Consider the following 5,000-nt stretch of genomic DNA (forward strand, 5'->3'; position numbering starts at 1 on the left):
CAATTTGTCCCTTAACCTAACTCAATTTGTCCCTTAACCTAACTCAATTTGTCCCTTAACCTAACTCAATTTGTCCCTTAACCTAACTCAATTTGTCCCTTAACCTAACTCAATTTGTCCCTTAACCTAACTCAATTTGTCCCTTAACCTAACTCAATTTGTCCCTTAACCTAACTCAATTTGTCCCTTAACCTAACCCACGTTGTCCCTTAACCTAACCCACGTTGTCCCTTAACCTAACCCACGTTGTCCCTTAACCTAACCCACGTTGTCCCTTAACCTAACCCACGTTGTCCCTTAACCTAACCCACGTTGTCCCTTAACCTAACCCACGTTGTCCCTTAACCTAACCCACGTTGTCCCTTAACCTAACCCACGTTGTCCCTTAACCTAACCCACGTTGTCCCTTAACCTAACCCACGTTGTCCCTTAACCTAACCCACGTTGTCCCTTAACCTAACCCACGTTGTCCCTTAACCTAACCCACGTTGTCCCTTAACCTAACCCACGTTGTCCCTTAACCTAACCCACGTTGTCCCTTAACCTAACCCACGTTGTCCCTTTGCCTAACATAGTTCACTGCTCGGAATCTCTGGTGTCGTTGTTATCCTCATGTAGATGTCTTGCGAGTGTTGCTTACTTTCCACATATTCCCGCTATCCACTGTCAATTGTACTGCAATAGGACTATATCGCCCCCCCCCCCCCCCTCTGCCCCTCTCTTTGTGTCTCCGTCCTCTCAAGCTGGTCGGTCTGGCGTTTGAGTGTTAAATGAGCCTCGCAGCTGTTCAGTTGCGTTCAGATGTCGACGCCCTCAGTGTACGTCGTGGTATGGTCTGTGTCCATTGTCCGCTGATGTCGTACGCGTAACCCACACGCTGTACCGATCATCGGTAGTTACGTACAGAGTGAAGTAGTGTGATACGTGTGACCGTACGCTGGCTGTGCCCAACGGTGTCGAATCTCAATTTCCATATGTTGTGCTCGATGCTACTTGTCTCGTCTCCCAATAACAGCTAGGTTGCACTGTGGTACGCCGTAGAGGCGTGTGGGAGGAACGTACGAACGCATTGTATGTCACCCTGGGTCGCTGGGGGTGGTGGTGCGGTGAGTCAGGTCAGGTCAGCGTGAGCCGTGTGATGTAGTGACGCGTGTATTCCGACTTTGTCGTATTGCCTCACACAAAGTGCTACCCTGGTGGACCGCGTTCCATATCTGGGACATGCCGCAGATGCCGGTTGACAGTGGATCGCGGAAGGGACATCGCATACGTGCGCGGGCCACCTTCCACGTGTTCTCTTCTGCACATGTCGCAGTGTGTATGTGGTCTGATGTAGCGTGTCGTGACACATGACATCCTGGCATGCAAGAATTGTTGAATTCGCAAATGTAGGTGGACATCTACGTTTACTGCCCAAGATACGCAAATGAACTGGAAATCCGTTGTTGAGCGGTTGTTCACGCTGGAGGTGAATCTGTGATGGCGACGATCGGTACAGCTATTAACCGGTTGTTTCAGCGGTACCCGCCACATCCACACACGTGACTAGGCCCATGTGGGTATGAAGCGATACGCGGCGGTGGCTTGGTGGGACTGTTCCCGGCCGGTGAAGGGGGGCCGCCCGGCGTGTTGGCCGCGCGCTGCGTGGGCGCACGCGCAACAGGCGGCTGGTGGGGGGCGCCGAGTGGCAGGAGCGCCAGCCGACGGGCTCGGCAGGCGGCGCAGCTACGCTGCGGCGCACCCTGCACGCGGCGCCTGGCGGCCAAAGTTGGTTCAGCCGAGCCCGGTGCGAAGCGCGGTGGACATCTGCAGTGTGCTGGTCTGATTGAGGACTGTGTGCGTTGAGGATGCGCCGCCGCCTGGCACTCGGCGCCGCGACGCCGTCTGCTGCTCGGTCGCCCCAGCGGTTCTCGCAGGTGGTTTGTATCGCAGTTGTGCGGACGTGTTGGCGCGTGCGCTGTGCTGGGAGAGTTCGCTTCTGCACCCAAGTGGGGCTTTGCCCTTGTGTGGCGCTGGCGTTGGAGCTGCCGGTCACCATAGGTGGCGCGTGTTGTCTCCCGCCGGCAATGCCACGACAGCACGCTCCCGGGCCTCTGTCGGCAGCGGCAAGCTCAGTTGGGAGCAAGGGTGTTCGCACTAAAACCGTCTACTCGCCTAACTCCGGGCGATTGCGCCTCTCTCGAAACCGACCAAGTACCTAGGACGGCGCTGCGCGCCGCCGGGACCTGAGAGGGTTTCGAGGTGTATCGTGCAGGGGAGCTCGGCCTCCTCCTGTTTGCAGAATAATTGAGCGGACGCTTGCGTGTTCGCGCGGGCCCCCGGGACACACTCCCGGGCGGCCGGGTGCTCAGCTCTAGTTGACGCAGCTCCCTGGTTGATCCTGCCAGTAGTCATATGCTTGTCTCAAAGATTAAGCCATGCATGTCTCAGTACAAGCCGCATTAAGGTGAAACCGCGAATGGCTCATTAAATCAGTTATGGTTCCTTAGATCGTACCCACGTTACTTGGATAACTGTGGTAATTCTAGAGCTAATACATGCAAACAGAGTCCCGACCAGAGATGGAAGGGACGCTTTTATTAGATCAAAACCAATCGGATTGGCTTGTCTGGTCCGTTTGCCTTGGTGACTCTGAATAACTTTGGGCTGATCGCACGGTCCTCGTACCGGCGACGCATCTTTCAAATGTCTGCCTTATCAACTGTCGATGGTAGGTTCTGCGCCTACCATGGTTGTAACGGGTAACGGGGAATCAGGGTTCGATTCCGGAGAGGGAGCCTGAGAAACGGCTACCACATCCAAGGAAGGCAGCAGGCGCGCAAATTACCCACTCCCGGCACGGGGAGGTAGTGACGAAAAATAACGATACGGGACTCATCCGAGGCCCCGTAATCGGAATGAGTACACTTTAAATCCTTTAACGAGTATCTATTGGAGGGCAAGTCTGGTGCCAGCAGCCGCGGTAATTCCAGCTCCAATAGCGTATATTAAAGTTGTTGCGGTTAAAAAGCTCGTAGTTGGATTTGTGTCCCACGCTGTTGGTTCACCGCCCGTCGGTGTTTAACTGGCATGTATCGTGGGACGTCCTGCCGGTGGGGCGAGCCGAAGGGGTGCTTTCGCGTCCCGAGGCGGACCCCGTTTAAATCCTACCAGGGTGCTCTTTGTTGAGTGTCTCGGTGGGCCGGCACGTTTACTTTGAACAAATTAGAGTGCTTAAAGCAGGCAAGCCCGCCTGAATACTGTGTGCATGGAATAATGGAATAGGACCTCGGTTCTATTTTGTTGGTTTTCGGAACCCGAGGTAATGATTAATAGGGACAGGCGGGGGCATTCGTATTGCGACGTTAGAGGTGAAATTCTTGGATCGTCGCAAGACGAACAGAAGCGAAAGCATTTGCCAAGTATGTTTTCATTAATCAAGAACGAAAGTTAGAGGTTCGAAGGCGATCAGATACCGCCCTAGTTCTAACCATAAACGATGCCAGCCAGCGATCCGCCGCAGTTCCTCCGATGACTCGGCGGGCAGCCTCCGGGAAACCAAAGCTTTTGGGTTCCGGGGGAAGTATGGTTGCAAAGCTGAAACTTAAAGGAATTGACGGAAGGGCACCACCAGGAGTGGAGCCTGCGGCTTAATTTGACTCAACACGGGAAACCTCACCAGGCCCGGACACCGGAAGGATTGACAGATTGATAGCTCTTTCTTGATTCGGTGGGTGGTGGTGCATGGCCGTTCTTAGTTGGTGGAGCGATTTGTCTGGTTAATTCCGATAACGAACGAGACTCTAGCCTGCTAACTAGTCGCGTGACATCCTTCGTGCTGTCAGCGATTACTTTTCTTCTTAGAGGGACAGGCGGCTTCTAGCCGCACGAGATTGAGCAATAACAGGTCTGTGATGCCCTTAGATGTTCTGGGCCGCACGCGCGCTACACTGAAGGAATCAGCGTGTCTTCCTAGGCCGAAAGGTCGGGGTAACCCGCTGAACCTCCTTCGTGCTAGGGATTGGGGCTTGCAATTGTTCCCCATGAACGAGGAATTCCCAGTAAGCGCGAGTCATAAGCTCGCGTTGATTACGTCCCTGCCCTTTGTACACACCGCCCGTCGCTACTACCGATTGAATGATTTAGTGAGGTCTTCGGACTGGTACGCGGCATCGACTCTGTCGTTGCCGATGCTACCGGAAAGATGACCAAACTTGATCATTTAGAGGAAGTAAAAGTCGTAACAAGGTTTCCGTAGGTGAACCTGCGGAAGGATCATTACCGACTAGACTGCATGTCTTTCGATGTGCGTGTCGTGTCGTGTCGCGCAACACGCTACCTGTACGGCAGTGGCCGTGCGCCGCGTGCGGAACCACGCGTGCCTCTCAAAACTAGCGGAAGTGTTGTTGTTGTGTGGTACGAGCGCTGAAGCTCTGGAGCGGCTGGCCTGCGGTACCTGGCGCCTGGCGCCGGTTTTGAATGACGTTCGCCCGAGTGCCTGTCCGCTCCGGTGTGGAGCCGTACGACGCCCATCGGCTGTGAGGCCGTTGGACACAAAAAAAAATAGTGGAACAGGGGCCGTCAGACGCCTCAGTCCCGCAAATGCTACTGTCTTGAAAGAGACAGTGGGAGACTGAAAAGGAAAAGATCACCCAGGACGGTGGATCACTCGGCTCGTGGGTCGATGAAGAACGCAGCAAATTGCGCGTCGACATGTGAACTGCAGGACACATGAACATCGACGTTTCGAACGCACATTGCGGTCCATGGATTCCGTTCCCGGGCCACGTCTGGCTGAGGGTCGGCTACGTATACTGAAGCGCGCGGCGTTTGTCCCGCTTCGGAGACGTGGGAGTGTCGTGGTCGCCTGTGTGGCCGGCCGCGTCTCCTTAAACGTGCGATGCGCGCCCGTCGCCTGGCGGTTCGCATACCGGTACTTTCTCGGTAGCGTGCACAGCCGGCTGGCGGTGTGGCGTGCGACACCTCGTACAACGACCTCAGAGCAGGCGAGACTACCCGCT

General features: G+C 55.0%; 3 non-coding genes across 3 annotated transcripts in view; all 3 read left to right on the forward strand.

Annotated features, from left to right (window-relative positions):
- Positions 1–2,367: 2,367 nt before the first annotated feature.
- LOC126317861 (small subunit ribosomal RNA) lies at positions 2,368–4,260 on the forward strand. The gene has a single exon (XR_007556972.1). It is a non-coding gene; the product is annotated as a small subunit ribosomal RNA (ribosomal RNA).
- Positions 4,261–4,628: 368 nt separating this feature from the next.
- Positions 4,629–4,783, forward strand: LOC126317824 (5.8S ribosomal RNA). The gene has a single exon (XR_007556938.1). It is a non-coding gene; the product is annotated as a 5.8S ribosomal RNA (ribosomal RNA).
- A 188-nt stretch (positions 4,784–4,971) lies between these two features.
- The window catches only part of LOC126317955 (large subunit ribosomal RNA), a 4,223-nt gene continuing 4,194 nt past the window's right edge, over positions 4,972–5,000 (forward strand). The window contains exon 1 of the ribosomal RNA XR_007557057.1: positions 4,972–5,000. This exon is cut by the window's right edge and continues 4,194 nt beyond it. This is a non-coding gene — a ribosomal RNA (large subunit ribosomal RNA).

This window comes from Schistocerca gregaria, unplaced genomic scaffold (genome assembly GCF_023897955.1).
Source record: "Schistocerca gregaria isolate iqSchGreg1 unplaced genomic scaffold, iqSchGreg1.2 ptg000649l, whole genome shotgun sequence".
Lineage (NCBI taxonomy): Eukaryota > Metazoa > Arthropoda > Insecta > Orthoptera > Acrididae > Schistocerca > Schistocerca gregaria.